At 41.9% G+C, this 21,476-nt stretch overlaps 2 long non-coding RNA genes across 2 annotated transcripts in view; both read left to right on the forward strand.

Annotated features, from left to right (window-relative positions):
* Positions 1-21,476, forward strand: part of LOC125966874 (uncharacterized) — a 109,775-nt gene that overhangs the window by 49,775 nt on the left and 38,524 nt on the right. The gene's annotated exons all lie outside the window — the stretch shown is intronic.
* LOC125966873 (uncharacterized) lies at positions 1,068-4,720 on the forward strand. Its single transcript, XR_007480558.1, has 2 exons — positions 1,068-1,813; positions 3,494-4,720. It is a non-coding gene; the product is annotated as an uncharacterized lncRNA (long non-coding RNA).

Consider the following 21,476-nt stretch of genomic DNA (forward strand, 5'->3'; position numbering starts at 1 on the left):
AAGCCAATTTTGAAATCAAGCGGAAAGTCAAGCACAATGCATTCCGGGACTGTGGTCAACCATTGATTTTTTTTCTCCAGGTTTTCCTATGGGTATAATAGAAAGCCATTATAAATAAAATCTTAACTTAGTTTTTTATGCCTATTCCAATGTGTTGTGTTGTATTTTTTATTTTTTTTGCCTTAATCATTTGGTTTCACAAACCATTATCCCTGTCCACCATGGTTCACTTTTGGGTGTGGTCATGTGATGTTCTCAAGCTTTTATTTTTGAGACAACCTTTCCTCCAAACAAGTGCCCTCCATCCACACTTCAGTCTGAGTGTGCTGGAAGAGGAAAAGGAAAGGATGGTGGTTCTCCCTAGAGAGCGCTGCCCGGAGGAGGCACGATTAGGAGGTGAAGCAGTCAAACACTCCGACCAAATGTGCCAGTACATCATGATAACCTCAGGCTGTTCTGGGCCAGCAGGACTGACAGGCAAACTCTGCCTATGGCCGACTACAACTATATTATTTATCGTCTATAGCCGTTCGACCTCACTGTAGCTCATTTGGAGCCCAAATCTGTGTGCAGTGTGCACTGACACACGGATTTGTCATAAGGCCCTAAAACCCAAAGGCTTTCCAGTTTCCAAAGCTGGTTTACTGAGTGATTCCAGTGATGTCCAAATCAGTAAATATCTGCTCATTCTCAACTGATAAAAGTGAATTTATATTTCAATATATGATTTGCACACGATTTATGAAATTTGCCTGTCTAATAACATCTCTGATGTCAAAATATAAAAAAAATCAAGAATTACAGCATACTTTACAAACATTTGTTGAAATTAGCCTGTTCTCAGAGCCTATAAATGTTTACTTGTGGAGTCAGCATTTTATCACTTAGCCACTAAATTAAACAAGATAATTAGGAGGAGAAAAATGTGTTTTTTATCGCCGCCAAATCCAACAGTAGCTTTTTTATTGCTTTGCACGTGCTTGAAAGAAGCACCTGGTAGCCTGCGGTCGTTATCTTTCATTTTGTTCAGCTGCTGGTGTCAGCCCACATGATGGCCGTCACTATGAAAGCAGCTCCGGTATTACTGCCGGTGAACAGCTTGATCTGTTTTTGCATTCTTCTGTTGTGTGAGCACTATTATGGTTTCCTTGGCTGATAATTGCCAAAGCAATGTTGTTTTAGGACCTGACACAAATGCCTGCTGGGCCTCTAACCTTTTTGGAACTTGACTGTAATAGTTCCTGACACTTGTTTTAGTACCTCTCAGGCACAAAAGCAACATTTTTGGCTCTGCGCAGGAAGAACAATCATCTTGGCACAAATGCCGAGGTGTAGTCTTTTGTTCTCCCGGAGATAATTTGAAGCGGGTCAGAAATGAGAGCGTCTTAATATGATTGCCAGGTGAATGAAACAAGGCCCATGGGCCTGACGAGTGAAGTAGAAGGTTCTTTGTTTTTGCAGTGGCTGTGAGCACTTGACGGCTTTTAATTGAACACACATTTATTATGCTAAGTTCAGCTGGAGTGTGACGGGTATGATGAGGCCTCAATTAGAGCCATTAACAAGATGATTGCACTCAAAGTCAACAAGGAAGATTTTTTTCTTTTTCCCATCCCCGCCGAATCGCATCCTGTTGTCAGATTGCCCAGTGGCCTTGTGGGAAAATGTTCTCATTCTTTGAAGAAAATGATGATGGAGGCTCCATTCGTCATCTGTCCCCACACTACAATGCAATCTCAATCCATTTAGCCGATGAAAGCCACATGTCAGGATGTGTGATACCGTTCAATCCGCGAGGAAAGCGCCCTCCAAGGTACGTCGTCTTGATTTTACTTCTGCTCCGTCGCAAAATCTGTTAGCTAGCAAGAGTGTCACAACCACTATGGCTTCTTTTAATCCCAAGAGCACAATGTGACCATCTGAATCGCAGCTGATATGTTTGAGTGTGTCTAACCCTGTGATCTGTGTGCTAACATTGGCCTACTGAGCTAAGATCAGTTCGTCAACCCTGTCTTTGTTACCCCGTGAAGGAAGGCTTACCCTAGGACCTCCCTGTTTACTCTGGCCTCCACAATGGCAAACTCTAAACTCCCTTTGTTGCCAGGATTTAGGCTAGATTTACTTCAATTTTATCTGCGAGGGTCCCCTTTCATCATCTTGGAGGTCTAATGCCCTTAACTGGCTTAACCTGGCTCCCCTTGTGATCCTCACGCCCCGGTACCCACGCTGTCTTTGGCCTCCTCAGCGTTCCTACTTATCCTCAGCTCTCTGCCCGGCCCTTTAAGTCGCCTGCGAATCCAGAGCATTGTGTAGGGGTGCTCAGTGACACCTGAAAGTCATGTTTAACATGCCATAAGCGTGTTGTGTGTCAGTAAGACAATCTCAATGCACAGTAGTCCAGTAGAAGTCAAGAGAAATCCTCAGCGGATTGCCCATTATTATGTTCAACCCTCAGTTTGGGTTTTGAATTACTTCTTTCCATCCAAATAACAGGAAACAGGTATGCTGTTAATGGTAAAACTAACTTTTTCACAATTTTTCTAAATTATCTCTGAAATAGAATTACCGTATTTTTCAGATTTATGAGGTGCATCGGATTATAAAGTGCAGTCTAAATTAACTGGGATATAAAGTGCATTATGATTGCACATTAAGGGAAACAAATCAGGATATCAAATGATTCCGAATTTGCTCAACTTCAATTCGACATCCGACTGCCAAACTTTAGTTCAGTTGCTTCACTATACTTGACGGTCTTCCAAAAAAACAACAGATTGTTGACTCCATTTCAGCACCTCTCAGGATAGACAAACTGCAGTGGCTTTGCTCATAAATAAAGATGAGCTGTCACTCCGTATTTTTATCAACCTAATCTTTACTGTGAGAGTAATGTTCTCCCTTCGTGAGGAGGGGAATCATATTTTCCAGATATAGTTGGAAAGCGATAAAAGTATTTTAGCCTTGCCTTGTTTTATCACCGAGCACTGTGTGCAACCTGTCCTCCTATGACCAGACCACTTAAAACTTTTTCTACTGTGGGAAGCATTCAGAAAATTTATATTTATGTATTTTTATTAAATCTTTAAAAAAATATATGAACTAGGCAAAAAAACCTCACCAAATCGTTTCGGTGTGATTTAAGTCCCGCCGTCCTTCCCGGCAATCCCGTATTTATGAGATGAGAAATATTCTTTTTTTTTTTTTTACCTTAAAAAGTCATTTTGAATTGCAAATATTCCCAAATCGGCAGTAAAGTAAATGCAGGGTTGGTGTGGCGCTTATCCCTGCACCGCGTAAAATGGCTGCCACATGTGCCCAAATTGTCATGGCATCATTATGTAACCTAGACCATCCAGATTATTCAAATTCCGCTTGAAAGTGTCATCAGTGGTGCTAGTGTTCCTTTTTTTTTTGAGACCTGTCACCTTTTTTTTTTTTTTCTCGGGGATGGGTCTCTCTTTCTCGCTAATTCCGCCCACTCTCCCTTCTCAAGATCGGCCTAATCCAGAGAGCGTCAGCATCAGTGTTACCTTTGATGGGCCCCGGATTAAAGCAAATCTCCATCTCTTTGGTGGATTTCAAATGCAGCACGAACAATGATGCCAGCCAGGGACGAGCTAATGAGGCCTGTGGTGGACTGGCAACTTTCAAAATCGACCTGATTAAAGGCGAAGCCGTTATCGCCGTACCTCCCCACATGAAGCATGTCACACTTTTTTTTTTTTTTTCCCAAATTGAGTTTTTCTATATCTCTTCATTTTTCTCCGCCTTACCTCTTCTCTGTTCTCTCGTGGGTGAGGCCTGACTTAATTAGTGGGCTGGAGTGTGAGTTTACCTTTCACAGGGCACTAATGAAAAGCTTTGCGCATTTCTTTTCACTAAATTAGCGAGTGAATCTGCCTTCCTCCCTCCTCCTTCCCACTCAGCCCCTTCTGAACGGGAGGGAGGCGTTATTACAGGGACTGTTGACTTTGCGGCTTTAGCGTTCCGCACGTCTCCGTGGTACAGCTCTGATAGCTTAATTAAACATGCAAATCGGATCTATCGAACACGTCTCAGCCGTACCGTTGTGTCATGTCAGATGGTCCTTCTTTGTGTCGGGGCTCTGGTTTTTAAATCTAATTAAGCAATACCAGCTTGTGTGGGGAAAAAATAATACACGGCCCATCTTAACGTGAATTAAATTAAGTGTTGTAATGTGATTGATTTCTGTGACGCAGTATGTAGGTTGTTGTTCTGTTGAATAGTGCAAAAAAAAAATCGGGTCGTTTGGATTTGGTGATTGAAAATATCCATGTTGGTAAAAGTATTTATGTTTTGAATATATTCTCGTGATGGATCAGAACTACCATTTCCATAGCAGTGCCATATAGAATAGTTTAATGCTGCCTGGAAGACTAATGGTAAAAAAAAAAATGTTCGCTGTACATATGACAACAAATTCATTAATATTCAGGTGAAAATCGTACCTTATGACATTTGCTACTGTCACCATAACAATGTGTAATGGCTGCTGTCTCGGCATAGTGAGAAGTATTTCACACAGGTTTAAGCAAGCAAATTTGATTGACGGATTAATGCTTCTTGACAACCGATGTGGTATCACCATGCACGTAAGGGTAAATTGGGGAAAACCTCGTCCTCCTTTTTTCCACAGCCCTCGGGCAAGCCATGACTCAGTAATGCTACTTTTAATACAAATGGTCAGCTTCAACAGGTTTTTTTGGCTCTATGAAATTTCTTAGTAATGTAAAGAGGATGTACAACTCAGACACGGATAGGGACCTACCAATCTGTTTTTCGAGTATATCCTTATTTTTTATTACCCAGACCTAAAAGACATACTTTAACAAACCGTCGTAGCGAGACTTAGATGCCCATGAACATCTTTGCCTTCCAACGTTATTGCTGTGTGGTATCCTGTAAGCTTGCTGCTGAACTGAAATCAACTGAGAAATGCTTAAAGGTACAAAACAGTTTACAAAATGACAATATGATGCCATGACTGTATTTAATATTATGTTTGATCATTTTGCTTCCATTTTATTTTACTCAGTTTTTAGTTAGACCATGGGAAATGTTGGTTATCATTGTATCATAAATTGTCCCTTCATATTTCATCTCTTGCGATCATCTATCAGTCAGTCAGTTATGCCTGATGAAGCCGTCGTTGCCTCTGACTTCCACGTGGCAGGTCCAGGCCAGAAAGCGAGTTAATCTCATTGTTGCATGGATGTATAATGATATCCCAAGGCACCATAGGATGTCGCTCTCTGTATGGCGCCAGCTTCTTGAGCCTCTGGTATTATTCTTTATGGATCAGGGCCCAACCCTTAGCCTTGAGGCAGGGGTCCGCCTTGTCCCACTCCGTGACACAAAACTTGGTTTTGGCTCATCACGGGCTACTTCAAACATCTTTGGGGTCTTGACATGGGTTGGTAGTTGCATCGTGAAATAAACTTAAGTGTTTGTGCTAGCTTCTATTTCCTCATGTGTATGTAGCCGAGGCTTGTGCGCGAGATAATCCTAGCCAGTCTCTTTCTTTGAGGGGGAACAGATGTAGATTTACATATGTGGAGAGTCCCCAGCCTGTGATGAGATTAGCCGGTCTGGGATCTTTCTTCATAGCAACTGGAAGGTGCATATTTAATAAATGCCTGGAGCTAGGCAGGGCGATGCGGGGTCTCGGACCTCAGAGATCCGCGGGACAAAGGCAGACAAGGCCCGTGACAGGCTGGCCCATATGGGAACAGGGTTAGGTACAGATTGCACTTGCCTTTCATTGGGTGCGGGACAAGGCTTTAGGAGGTTTTAGACAGCGAGCGAAAGCACTTGGCCGGCCACTTCTGCAGCCTCTTCACAAAGAGAGCTAATAAAGGGATTTGGAGCTTGGAGAGGCTCATCTGTTTGCTTGTGTGAGAGACCAGGTTGTGTGTAGGTGTGGGTAGTATGTGTGTTAACAACAAGGGGCATGAGTGTGTGGAATCCCCAAAACATGAGAATAATAATAAGTGGGAATTAAGGAGCAAGATTGCACATTAGTTGTACTACTGCCGGGCGTTTGAGTCAAGCATGTGAAACTATAAAATGTACAATGCAGTTGCTATGGTGACTATTATTTGGAAAGTATCGACCTTCTATTATCTTTTTTATTAAGAATTAAGGTGAACCGAAATAATGCGGAACATATGGATGAATGGTATTTGCAAGACAATTTTAAATGCCAAGATATATGCCAAAATATCATTGATACATTTCATTCCCGCATATATATCTAATTATTGAGCAACCAATCCATTAATTGTGATTTTGTTTATTTTTGTAAGGTTTGGGGGACTCGACCAGAATTTTCTGAACTCCTCTTTCCATACTATCATATTGTTAGACAAGCTTCCCATTTTTGTTATGGACAGTTGAGACGGAATTAACTGATAAAATTCTAATGCCTACAGCAAAGAAAAAATATCATTACTGCATCATGGTATTGCAGATGGGCAAAGCAAAAATATTGACAAAATATGAGTTCTTTGACTCCCACTTGGAATAATACCATACGGAGGTAACAGATTCTAGATAAATACAGGTGGCATGATGTAACATAAGTCCTCAAGCAAAGACGACAATGCTCATTTGAAATTCTCATCTCCTAACTATTTCTGTCTTATAATAAACCCTCTCCATTGGCTTTTTGCGGTCGTGGTAGCGTAGCGTAGCGCTCTTCCAGCAGGTAAGGTTGTCAAGACTTGTTTACACAGAAAACAAGTTGAACATGTGTCCCCCGCATTTCCCTGGCTTCCCACCGGACCACTACAAGCCATTTGAACAAGAATAGCAGCGAATGCCAACAAAGCTCAGTGGATGCACATAAACCACAACAGACTTTGCAGCTTGTGTACATCTGTTCTGAATTCCAACCTAATAATCCACAAGACTTGCACATGTTTCTCACAAAGACAAAAAAAATGATAAATTTACTAAATCTGATTGCTTCTATTTATCTCCTTGCTGTTTTATTTTTGTGGCATCAAGTCAGCAGGAGTCATAGAATCGATTTGGTATGGTTATTATGTTACTGATTAATTGTGACTTAAGTGCGGTAATTTCCCCTTTAGGTGATCAATAAAATTGATCAAATACCATAAAAATATATTTTTTAAAATCTGAAACAGTCTTCAGTGTCTGTCTTCTTTCAGGACAATCCTAATGAACCTTCCTCACAAGGGACTAGTTTGGGCAAATATTTGGAGCAAGCTCGGAATTTTCATTCCTTTCTTCGACTTTCGGAGGGACTGCGTCCACTCAGTACGGTTTGATCGTTTGTGTCTCACAGGGAAACGGTGAGCTCAGATGAAAAGATGTGAGGAAGCAACCTGGTCTTTCCCTGCGGAACAATCTTCCCCCTGTGCAATCCAAAGACGTACGAATCCGAAGCATTTTACCTCTCCAAAGCAGTCACCGAGGGTAAAAGTCGAGAGTAGCGCATCCCAGTCTTTTAGGTTTCGGGTTTGTTTACTTCATGTTCTAATGTTGAGTAGAGACATTCTTAACATCCTCATGGGTCAGCACCAGATAGAACACGTGTAATGGTGGAAGGAAGGTAAACAGAACCTAACAACTGAAAGTTGGAAGAGAATAATGAAAGTGGTGGATGATCATAGACAGAGAGAGAAAAGAAGAATTTTTAGGACTATTTGATTGAAAGAGTGTGTTTGAGTTGGGGGAGCCAGGAGAGGGAGGGGGGGAGCAACGAGGTAATCTCCGAGGATGTGGCAGTCCTCTGCGGACCTCCTCGCAGACACCTCGGCTAATGAATCAGACCTGGTTTTTTAACGTCTCCTCGCTCGCCAGAACAAAGCAAGCCAGCATTAATATTTTAGCGTTTCTTTTTATCTCAATGCTCAACAGCACTCCAAACAATTTTTGCCAGGAAGAGGAAGAGTTGGGAAAGAGATCAGGGGAGTGGGAGAAAGTGAAAGAATGAGCTACAAGGACGAACTGTTCTCAGGATTTGAAACCTGTCTTGGGTAATTGTCTCAGGTACAAAAAAAAAATATTCAATTTGGTTTTCGATACGTAAGGCGTGGAACGATTCAAGGACAGTTTGATCGGAAAGTGGAATGATTCCATTTGGTTTAACTTGGTGGGATTCCGTCCGATTCAATGTTCAGTTTGAGAGGGTATGATGGAATTACTTACTTGTTGTCATACATTTGAATGGACTTTTTCCATTTAAGATAAGGAATAAAATGATACGATAAATGTACGTCCATAAATGGTATAAGTGATTTAATATATGTGGAATGATTTGATTCGCTTCGATTCAATGCATTTGTATCTTTTAAAAAAAGAAAAATTGTTTTAGCTTAAACCGTTTTTCAATTCCATCCATATTGTTGACATACTAAAAAATTTCATTATTGGTTTTGTAACTAGATTTAACAGCATACCAAGAATGTCATTTTCTGGAAAAGTCACTTTAGTTCCCAAGTTTACCACACCGTAACATTTTCACTTTTATTTTCTTAACCACAGTTACAGCTCACCCGGATTCTTCTAATTGAATTATCATGATGTTTTCCCAACATAGCGGGCAAAGTAATCAATAAACTATTAGGACTGGCAAAGGAGACAATTAACCAGGCCTATTACAACCACAGACGTTTACCACACTTGATGTACAAGTCAATGAAATCAAGTTCAGGACAGAATCTATCACCCCATGGTATCACTATCCCCCCCTCCCCCCTATTGGAAGTGCAATTTTAAACATATTCTGCACATTATAGTAATTACAGGGGCAACAATAGAAGCGTGAAAGAGAAGCACAGACACAAAAGCGCGACGACATGTCTCAGCGACGTTCGATTAATTGCTTCTTTGTAGCCTGAAATGGAGCAGCAGCATCTTTACCTGAATGTATCCAAAAATGGGAGGGGCTGGTGAGCTGTTGGAGGGTCTTGTATTGAGCCCAGGGAAGTGGGGGGGTGGGGGGACACTGCCGTCAGGAGATCCCGGGGCAAGCGGTCGTGGGCATTCAACTGTGAAAAGTCATTCAGAAGGAAAACGCCGCGCATCCTTTATTTATTTGTGTCTGAAATATTTATCTGTCACACGGGCCGTCTCATAATGGTACTGTCAGTCTCCTCTGCCCACTCAAGGGTGCGGGCATGTTGCCCTGAGCACCCGCTGCGGATCTCCTGTGAATAATTGCTGGAATTTCACTTTTGGGAACGTTGCACTCTGACCCTGCAGGTTGTTGTTTTTCAAGTTGAAGGGAGAATGTTTTAAAGTATTTACCTCCGTCTTGGCTTTTACGCCCACGTACACACAAAAGCACACACGTCTATACGCGTGCACACAAATTCAAGTCTGAAAATAAATAATTCATCCCTTTACTTTGAGACCAAAACCCAATCAAGCTGAAAATCCCTGTCTTGCTGCACCTTTGAGCTGCCACTTGCTCACTGTTCTAATGTCCGCACTGGAAAAAAATACTTCTTCCGACGTACGAATGCACTCTATTAAGCCGTTGAAATCACTTTTAATCTGCTGTCATCGCCTAAATTACATATAATGCTGCCTCTTAAGGGAAATTTAAAATCCAATTTGTTTTTTGTTTTGTGAATTATGATGACATGGGCTGAACTTCAATGACTCATAAAAGTCCAACCCTTCTGATATAATACAAATATTAAAATGAGCAGTCACGCAACAGCCACTAATATAAAATATATGTAACACCACAGTGTAAACACTTCACTCTGCAGAGACTATCACAGATATTCATCTTCACTTATTCAGTGTCGTGCAACCATCTAGTCATTTTCCCCGACAACATGATTGTTCTTTAGATAACCGCTGACAATTAAACACCTGGGTACAAAATGCACCATTGCACGGATAGTCACACACATGCGCACACACTCGAATGCATTGCTGGTAGTCTGTGCATGCATAATTAAGAAGTGCCTTGTTTGGAGAGAGTGCATGTCGCCTCCCCATGTGCATCGTGCATCCTGAGAAGGAAGCTTTGAATAATGAAAAGTGCCACCTATGCAAAATGCAGGAGATGAGCAAAAGTGACGGCGAGTGTGTGCCTTTTGGGATTGGCACGTATGTACAGTATTCTGGTGATTGTGTGTGTGCATCTACAGACGTGCACAACCGTCGACTCCGAGGCAGGGAGGGCTGGTTGTCATTTAGCACGGTGCCGCTCGGACACTGAAGCATATGTGATGTCACAGAGTTGACAGCTGAGACACAGTCCTCGGTGGTCCACCCTCCCACCTCCGCAACTTCGACCCTCCAGAGCTAGCATCTCCCCACCCCTCCCACCTCCACTCTCACTGACACCTCCTAGCTTGCTTTATCGTGAAACAGTTGCCGTCAAGATAAGACTTTCACACTGCCCATAAAAGCTGCATCAAACATTTTATTGTAAAGATCAGTTTTGACTTGACTTCGCCTTTAATGCATTTATTTTTATGCTGACTTTTTACCTTTACTCCCTTCAACTGAATACAGATATCTGTACTTTAGACATTTTGTTCCAGTTGGTATTACCTAATTTCGTCTTATTAATGTCCACATAGGTGTGAGCCAAAAACTGAAATTCAAAGAGACCAAATCTGCTACTACTTAATAAACCGCCAACATCTAGATGCCCCATCGTAAATCCACAATGAACCGTTCCTCCTCTCACCTTGTGAAGTACAAACCTTACCCCCCTACCTACCCACCGACAACATCTACCTTACAACCCCGCCCCATAGGCACGGATAAAACATAATATCTAATTAAGTTTCAGCGCCACATTTTCATTTGTTAATCACTTAAGTGCTCGGAGGAGAAGCTGATATCCAAAGGTCTGGTCCCAGTAGCCCAAAATGTCAAAATGCAATTATATGCATGATTAGCCTGACCTGCTTCTATCGCGCACACCCTCCCTCCTTGCCCGCGAAAGCTGACAACCGCTGCCATGTTTATTTGGATGAGATTAGCCCCCACCCCACACTCCCCCATCCCATTGTATGCAGCAACAGCTATGGCTCCCCCATCTGGTCATTGTCAGTACTGACTATCAACACTGCTGGTAAGTGAGGAGAGCGTTTGGCCCAGGTGCGGGAGATAATCTTTCAATCTCTGTTAGCCTTAGGAACTATGAGCGGAGTAAAACACACACACAAATGGAAAATAAATGAATAAGAATAAAACAATTTATGCTTCTTAAAGGATAAAACTATCCCAAATTATTAATCAAATCATCTTGATCCTTTTTTTTTCTTTTTTTGGTGGTGCTTAGCGGAGCAAGCAATCCGCTCTAATCTGATTGTGTGGAGATAAAGCGGATTTAGTCTTGCTATTGTGTCGCTCTGATTAAAGGGCCAGGTGAAGTGCACACACTCAATAGCGAGAAGGCACGCAAAATGTATGTAACTTCAATGACACGCAGAGAGGATGCACGTGCATGTAGGAAGACAGCTGGATGTCTTCAATTTAGGTTAGCATAGTTCATCCGTCATTATTATTATTTTTTCATCAAGTGAGAACACATTGGCTAATTGTATTTTCTACCATCTAGTTAGAGGAACCCTTAATGGTCCACAGTGGTGTGGAAATCTCAACTTGGGACTCTTGACAGTCGAGATTGTTTCAACAGCACCTCTGCTGGTTGCATTCATGTATTGCACTTCAATTTGTCCCAACTAAAAGACGTGATTAATTAACACCCAATTCCGCACAATCAACATCTACTTCAATTCATCACAAATGTTATGTCCTTGATTACTCTCCGCCAGAACCTAAACCATCTGTCTGTGATCGAGCTCATACAAAGTTGGGCCGCTTTGCCTAATTGGATGTGGCTTTGTGTTTGGACTTAATGGAATTGAAAAGGAATATTTGAGGAAGTGTTCGTTTTGACAAAGGCTGCCGGTTCACAATGTATGGAGCCCAAGTGCCTCAAGAGAGTCGTGTCAGGTCCCCTGGTAGCCCATTAGAGCGCGTACCCCCACCCGCACCTTACATCCCGACCACCACCCCCAACTCCAGCTACAAGGCGCGTCGTGCCGAGGGAGACTCTTGCAAAATATTCATGCCACACCACCTTGTGTGTTTGTGTCTGTGTGTGTGTTATGCACACATTCACGCGTGGGGAAACACAATGCTTATATGCAGTCAGATAATTATGAACACTTGAGAACGATTAAAAAAAGAAAAGAAAAACAAACTTAACAGACTTCGGTCAAAGTAATCTTTGGCTCCTACTAACAAACGTGGTTGGCTTTTACTCACTGACTCTCAAGAACCAAAAAATACAACCCTTATGTGTTCCACATGGATAACATCCCACCATTACTTCATTATGTAGTCATGTCTTATTATAAAAAAATAGATATCAAAGTACTTGAAAGTGAGGCAGTTCAGATTAGTCATCGTCTGTCTTGTGTTCACTGGATGTTTTTTTTTTTTTTTTTTGGCAGTTTGAGGTGCGGTGGGACTTTAAAGCTTTAAGCGTGACCTCATGTTCCATTCTGTGTCTGCGTTCACCGTCCTCCTGTGCAGACGTTTGCGTTCGGCCATAAATCGGACAACTGCTGTGGGACGGTGAACATCTGTACATCGTGCACAGCTGCTCTCACCCTGGTCACCGGCACAGCTGCTGCTGCTTTGGGTGTAGCTTCATTGCTTTTTCGGCATATATTTACACTGGTCACAGTGCTTATGAGTGTTGTGAGTGAGTCACCGTGTGTGTGTGTCTGTTTGTGTGTGTGTGTGCGTGTATATTTATATGTGTGTGTTTGTGTGTGTGTGTATTTATAGACAAGTGGACAATCCCTCCAAAAAATGATATTCAGGGATTCACACGGTGAAAAAAAGGTGAAAAATGGGGAACAAGGTTGGCTTATTTTAAGATGAATCGATTCGATTCTGTTCAATTCGATGTGTTTTGTGTGTATTCATAGACAAGTGAACAATCCCCCAAAAAATGATATTCTGGGATTCACACGTCTCCAATAAAAGGTGAAAAATGGGGACCAAGGTTCGCTTATTTTAAAGTGAATCGAATCGAGTCTGTTTGATTCTGTTATTTTGCGACATATATACATAGCGAGAGGAGATAATCTTCTTGAACTTTCATACCTACACTATATTTTAGTTCCTTGTCTTGCCCTCATATCTCCAATTAGTGGACAACGTCGGAGTCTTGTCAGCTAGTTTTCACCTGATCTTTTTGTTGTGTTGTTTGACAGGGAAACTGCGCCAACCTCTGCGCTGTACTCGACGCTAAAACTAAATGTTTTATCAAACGCCCTATGTTTATTGACTTCCCTTTCATGTCGCTTCTTTTGTTGTGCCTTTGTAGTGGCAAAAGATCCCTGCGCGTCATCATTTGCGAGCAATCAGAGGTGTCAGAGGTATCGTTTGATGTGGAGTCGGTCCTCCCGCGCGAGGCGCCACCTGTATCGTTCTCTCGCCAACCTATGTTCAAATGGCGCCGCGTGGGCGTAGCTTTTTGTGCGACTGCATCTTTGCGAGAGCGTCATTATGCATCCCAAGAAACTCCAGCGGAATCATCAACCTCCGGCTTGTGTTCCGGAGGGAGAAAAATGGCCTTGAAAGATGAACGTAATGATTGCAGCAGTCTGATTCGCATCGACAGCTTTTGTAGTGCTTCCTTTTGATGAAGGCTCACCTTAATGATGGCACACACAAGTTCAGTAAACAGTTTCTGACAGTTTTACGCAAACATAATTGCCATGGCGCCATTTTGGTAAAGACGGTTGAAAATGCAATAATATACATGAGAATATTGATATTTCTAACTGGCAACTCGCCCCTGACAAGATGGCCGACACACAAGCATAGTATATCCGTATCTACCCAAACCGTATACTGGGCTTTTTGAGTGTACTGGACACATTTTCCTCTCCGTTAAATCAAAATTTTCCACATTTTTGGTATTCTATGTTCCAAGTCATGGTCAACGGAGAGATGTTTGTGCTCATGCATCATAAAAGTGTGACAGCAGCTGCTGTGCTAGAAAGAAAAGAAATATAGCTCTGCACAAGCGCCAAAGTTTATTACGGTAGTGTAGTTGTGTTGCCACAACAATCGTCCTCTGGAACAAGCCCTCTTTTGTTCTCCAGGCCAAGTTCTGCCATACTTGCTGTCAAGTGACAAACTACTGTTTTGTTCAAAGACTAAAATGGAAATCATACACATATTATGATGTGCCTGGTTTATTTCTCTGGCACGCCTTTAAGTGTCAGAGAAAAAAACCACAAGGCGACAGATTTTCCCCTCACTTATTAATGCCGGCTAACTAATTACTCAGATTTTTTTTTTTTAAAAAAAAAAACCTTGACAAAGTAGAACACTCATATTTTCATAAAATGTTTGTGACGTCCATGTTTACTCAAATGCAAACAAACTCTAACAAACACAAACCGTGCCCGGACATTTGAAATGAGGCCGTCTTGTTTGTGTTATACAAGTGCTCCTTTAAACAGGCCATTGATAGAACGCCTCTAAAGTGCGTCCAGTAAACAACTCGAGAGAGCCTACCAGGGGACGACAATTCCTCGAGTGTTGCTAATGAATAGAAGACGTGTGGCGACAAGCATCTTTAATTTTCCGGCTGTTTGGCTGTTTGATAGAAGATGTATGCGCAGACCTCTTGTGGTTTTGTGCTGCTCAGATGAGAGAGTATAAATAGAGCAGTTCTCCCACGACAAGCTTTTGCTTTAAAATGGATGCCAAAGTAACACAAAGTCCATGACACATATATTCAATGTTGGAGTAGCATGGTAACAAAAATTGTTTTTAAAGTGATAAGAACAAGATTTGATTGTCGTTCCCTGATTGAGGGATGTCGTGTGGCTCAGTAGCGGCGATATCCGACTATTATTGGGTTCTCTGGAAATGGCGGAAAAATACTTGTTACTGCTCTAAAGGGACAATTTAGCGGAAGGTCTGAGGAATAAAGACCCGTTCAATCGTTCAGCGCAGACAAAAGGTCTTGCTGATTAGAACGTTGGCGAGCGCCATCCATCATTCATCACCTACCGCCCCCCCTCCTCTGATTACTCTGTCACACACATACACGACATAACACAATATCTGAAAAGTTCTCATTGATTGAATGAGGATTAATTAGCTATGAGGTAATCATTGGCTCCAAACAAGGCCGTATGTCAGGAGAGTTGACATTTTGTCGACAAGGGAAGTGTGCGCGCGTGTGTTGCTATAGAGAGCAAATCGTAACACACGCGAGTCACAATTGAGGTCTGTTTAGTGACAGCTTTGTTAACAAGTCTGAGCAGATCACAGGGATTATTTTATTTCCATGCCATGAGGAGAGTGTTGAGCAGTGCTACCGAGTCGTTCACTTGTGATTTCTTGTCATTTTGGAGTATGTGGCCTCCTTTACCATTAGCAACAGAGTAATATTAGCTCGGATTCATTTGGTTCAAGGCTTAGAAAATTCAAATATTCAAATTATTTGCCATGAGGCTGTTTCGTTAAACGACAGGTTAACAATGATTGGATATTGTATACATAATGCAGCTTAGTTGTCTATTTTCAAATCATTCTCGGTACGGAAATGTCTCCAGGATGTTTTTGAAATAGCTACTGATGTCGTCAATTATTCATCTGTGTTTGAGCTGCCAAAGCTGATCGACTTATGGTTTTCTAAATACATAACATTCCCGCAAGTCTCAGTGTCCACCCTATATACATCGCGAGCCATCAATATTTCATACTTCATTATGACGGCAATGTCACCAGCTTGTTCGTCGTATTTCTGGAGAGGCGATTTGCGCCCGGTCTCGTATTATTATTGTGGTTATACTGAGTGAATTAATAAGTCAACCTGTTTTTACAATTGCAATACTGAACTTTCATATTTAAAGTGCCCACACACTAAGAGCAGCTTCCCATTATAACACACTATAGATTACGACATCAGAACAGCTTGAACCAAATGACATAAAAATTGGTGACCGAACAAAAAGATGGGGAAAATTATGCATCAAATGTCATCACTCAATCTTTCATTTGCAACACTAAAAAAAATAATTTTCACAAGCTTACATCATGTTGCGTTGGGGTAATCCCCAATCACAAAACACACAATGATTTATCAAAGTTTTTATGTTTCATTTTTTGGTGTAGTCTGTTATCCACCATTTTGGACCAATGTGATCGAAGAAGCTTATTAATCAGTTTTATGAATGCATCCCCCCCTTCCATAAGCTCAACATCCAACTGTGACTGTCATTGTGTGTTTGTGCCCTGCACCTGCACCTGACTCCACCGCTCACCCTGTAGGCTTTGGTATATTTGGGAATGGGCCATGTTAGTTTTAGTCCCGCCTCTGGGACTAATCACCTAATGAGGGCATTAAGAGAGTGTGAGGGTCATAGTGATTTCTGTGAGTGTGTTTGGGGCAGGTGGTGTCCCTTGACATCTCGGAAGCCCCCCCGCCTCCCTCCAGGGAGATATTCAGGGGGACAGAGAGGGCTCGAGGGCCTGGCTGGTCACACACTGCTTGGATGGTGATGGATACCTCGCCCCAGGGAGGACGACCGTAAGAGCACTTAAGCGTAAACTCACACATAAACACACACACACACACACAAAGAACAAAATGAGTGAGATGCAAAGCGCCAGACAACGGAGGAAACAAAAGCGCACAGCAAGATAGAAGCGTCATGTTTAGCCTGATGATGCATGACATGTGTAATGCATTCTAATTCTCCCCATCAGAGCACAAGTCTTTAAGAATGATGGATGATGTTGTTTCGGCGTCTCAGTAAACACAGCTTAATAGATGACGACCCCGACCCACCAGCCTTGAACGGAACCCCCCCCCTATTTCAGCGATTGCCCTAAATCCACAATGGCGTGTTGATTTCACTCATTTTTCATCACATTTGGGACTTTCGGTAACATAATTCAATAAGGTGTCATTTATTCACTGATTACATTTGTTGTGATATAATCATCGTTATTGTCAATTAACCCCGGTGATCTAGATCGAGGATAAACCTCTTTTAAATAATTAATCCTAATGTCATCAAAATATCCCACTCCAATTATTCCTACTTTGGCAATTCAATATATATATATATATAATATTATATAAAATATACATACACCATCGTTGTGCAGTTCAGTCACTAGCGTGTATGTCACTACCCAAAGACACGAGCTGACATGCAGACGTGTGCAGTGAGCTACTGTAATTCCCCAAGGAGCAAGGAAGTGAATACATAACTCCACAAAGCTTCTGAGGTCTCTCTGTAGGGAGTCTCCTCCTCACTCGCAGGACTCGTGGAGATTAGAGTCAGGGTGTATCCTCCAGAGTAGGCACTAGGTTGGTTTAAGATTATTTAAAAAACAAGCAAGTCAGTTTGGAGTGATGACACTGTTAAAATCAGCGAGTTAGTATGTTGATTAATATTTAAACAAGATATATTAAGAAGAAAGAAAGCAGGGAACCATCTCTCAGATAAAAAAAAAATCCAAAAGAATACCACATGATTAGATACATGGCGTGGTTCACTCACTAACAAATTAAAGAACCGTGGCGTCAGTGTGTCGGTGAAATTTTTCTTGGACCCCAGCCCAAAAACGAGGAACCTGGTGAAAGCTACGCATAACATTAAAGTTCAGATTTCGTCAAACAGTGGGTAGCTTATTAAATCCCCTTTGATCGGACCCGTCTTTGATTTCTCTGCACTCATAAAGAATTCACTTTCACTGGTAAATATAGGTAGTTCAGAGAGATAACGTGACACACGGCCCTCGTTCCACCTATCGCTCTCGCTGATTGTTTTTTTTTTTTCCATAGCACAACTTTACGAACTTGGCAAGTGTTGTAAAAATGCAGCAACGGAGAAATACTATTTTACTGAAACTGATAATTGGTATAAGAATAAAAATTGCACCATTACAATAATAATGAACATTGATGTGATGTGGTTGAAAATATTTACACTCTAAAAAAAACACAAGTTTGGTGGGCCAAATTTCTAAGCTACATTGGAACAACTTTGAAATAATTGACATTTATGGCAATGATTTTAGTTAGCACAACAAAACAAGCTAATATTTAGCTGAGTTAATTTTATTTACATGTTCAAGATAGGGAACAACAAAAGGGACAATTAGTACTGTAAAATCTTATCTTTATTGAAAATAGGTGGAAGCCAATTTTCACATTAGCTAAACTATTGTGGTTTGCCGCCTTGAATTTTGGAGTTGTCACCTGTGACCTGCAATTCATTTGAACACAACTATAGTTATCAATGTCAAAAGCCTTCTCGCCCGTAAACACATACCAGTTGCCATGGCATCTCTGTTTGCCCCAGTTTTCCGAGGCAAAAATAATGAGCAGCATATCTTTGAGGCCTGCCAACTCGCTCTCACGTCCCAGGCTACAACCTGACCTGGCAATGCCACCCGACAAGACCCATTTTGCCCCGGGGGCCAGGCATGATTGTTTGGCCTGCCCAGAAGATGACACCCTGCTACGGAAAAGGAGAGGTCGTATCGGCGCCCCTGACCTGACCCTCTCACCCCTCATTCTGCTTCATGCCAGGGTGTTGGGGGTGTCATGACGGCATTTAATCCAAGAATAGACGCACACACTACAAATCAGTTGAGCAGGACTTTAATTCCTGTCATGAATAAGACTTTTGACTAAAACGTCACTCCACAGATTGCTTTAATTACCCGTATCCTCATTACAATTGACCACTAAGTTTCCATATTATCTTCTGTCATCGTTCCACGCTGGCTCAGCACAGAATCCATCTTCACAGTGCATTTCAGCTACCTTGAAGTTGATAAAAAAAAAAAAAAACGTGCCAAATTAACTAGAAGAATCCCACTAACACAAAGAGAATACTTAACTTACGTACTAACAATATGGAATGTCTCAAAGAGAACCCACTGACTAGTTCCCAGGAATCCAGCTACCAATAATTTGACTGGGATTTGAATTTGTATTTATAATTCAAGAACACAAATCTATTAAATTATAAATAAATAAATGTGTGGCAGCCCATAACAATCTAGTAAAATTAGAAATTAAAACTTTGTTTGATAGAGAATTAAATGTGTAACGGGGTTTTTGCCACCATGAGGCGTTGTGGTGGTCCTGTCCATTAAATTTTAGTTATGATACAATGCATGACACTTGTGTTTTTCTTCTTTAAGTTTTGACTCGTCACTTTAATTTCTCTGATGTAATAATAGTTCTCCTTCGTCCTCTGTGGTCTCTTTACTCGCCAACTTCAGCCCTCTAATGGGCATCAGGAGCCTACGAAGGCGAAGATTCACCTTATTAAGGCCACTTACTTCCATGTCGCTCGGCGATAAAATATCATCTCCACGCACGATTTGCCTCGTGAGCAACCATTTTGTGCAGAGCTCCTCGGGGGCCATTTCATGTGTCCACTCGTTTTAGCCAAAATGAGGCACAATGATAATGGGCCTTCCCGTGTCTGTTACACCACATTGGATAGTATTTTAGAATTGATTATCTTTCTGGGTAAAAAAAAAAAAAACTTGAATAGTCTTCAGAGGCAAGGGCTAAAAATCTAAATTTACACTTGGGCCCACACACATACATCACATCATGATTATGGCGTTCAAAGGAGAATCGTATTAATCTTGGACATTTTTTCTTTCTCATCTGGAGGCAGCTCATGAACAATTCAGCCCATGCCTGCTAATAGTGTTTCACAAGGCTCTGTGGGATATCTTTTATACATCACCGAGGGCAATTATCAACTTAACCGAGGAGGCAGTGTCGCCAGCTCAGCCCTGCCCTTTTCTCTCTCGCTCTCTGTCTCGTTCTCACACTCTCTTCGCCTTGCTATACCTTTTATCATGGCAGTCTGCATGTAAAGCTGGAGTTGATACATTTTAAATATACATTTAATATAGATTTTGCTGTAAGCTTGTAGAGTAAAGCCGGACACACTTATACTTGATTTTTAGTTAGTAAATTCCAACAATTTTACGAACAAAAAAAATAAAGCTTATGAGTTACTGTACAGTAAAGCTACAAGTAATCTGTGAATATAATTGAGCCTGAAAAGGACATAAGCATGAAAACTATCAAATATTTTACAATTGGATCTGTGATACCAATGGTATCATCAAACAGGAAATGTATGCAGTTACTATTTCTCATGTCCACAGTCCTTCAAAAATATTAAATGACTTGGCACAAGAGGGCACCACAGTCCGGCTTACCCCCCAGGGATGCCACCTCACCCCGCCCAAACTGCCCTGCCCCCTGATGTTGCTCCCTTTTCCTTAATCCACCGCCGCGGTTTTTAGAGGGAGTAGCCGAGCACAGCTGGCGGCATTAGTCGCTTTAAGCCTCCATGCTAATGCTAATATAAGGTTGGACATTATGAGCCATATGATGGGCACAGATTGAGAAAGTGGATGAGGGCCACCCGTGGCGTGATGATGATGATCCAAGATGGATGAGTGAGCAACATGGCAGAGTTGACGGGAGAGAGTTACCACATTTTTTTTTCAACCACTTACCCTCTAATTACATTAAGCTTGTATGTGCTCTTTAGTTGCTCATGCTGTTCAGAGATGTTGTGAGCTGTGGCCTATCCCGCCTGTCTATCACAGGGTGCATACAATATCAATTTTTTTCCTTAAAATTAGATTTTGAATTGTTTAATACAAAATGATTCCATGCTTCTTGAAGTCAGACTGTCTTGTAAAGCCATGTGAACATCTCAACAGCAGATCTACAAAGTCAACTTGATTCGATGCCCGATGGCTTGTTTCCCTGACAGTTTTTCCAGCCTTTATATCACTTCCTCAATCAATCTTTCTTCATGCCAGCAGTTCTTTACGTGCGCTCGTGTTCTCCAGTTCCACAGCCTAATGATCCTCCTCTGGCAAGAGAGCCAACAGCTGGCCGCACAAACCCGAGGCGTTGCCTCTTTGCCCTCAGAGGCCAACGAGGCCTTTGTGCTGTGTTCCCACAGCAGCGGGGAAACCTCTGTTTAGGAACAACAGCCATCACGTCGGGGCTTATATTTATAACCGCCATAGCATGACTGCCGTTGACCCTCGCGGTAATCACCAGTGTGCATTGAGCCCGAGCGAGGCAGAAATTTGGCCCGCTCCAGATGGGCACCGGCCAGCTTGGCCCCGGCGAGCTCCGTGTTGAAATCATAGACGAGCTTTTGTCCATGCCAACACAAAACTGGCAGAGCAGTTGTTCTGATCCTGTGCGGGGAATACAAAAAATATACACAGGACATGGGAACATGATGATAATGTTTCAGCTTAATCATCGGAAAGGTCACTTTGCTTTGAACGCCGTTGCTCTTTGTACGCTCGTTTGCAAACGGATGGTTTCAAATTGCTGGATTAATGTTGTCACAGAGTGTCTATGTCACCGTGATTTTCTTTTAGACTGATAA

This window comes from Syngnathus scovelli, chromosome 4 (assembly GCF_024217435.2).
Source record: "Syngnathus scovelli strain Florida chromosome 4, RoL_Ssco_1.2, whole genome shotgun sequence".
In the NCBI taxonomy this organism is placed as follows: domain Eukaryota; kingdom Metazoa; phylum Chordata; class Actinopteri; order Syngnathiformes; family Syngnathidae; genus Syngnathus; species Syngnathus scovelli.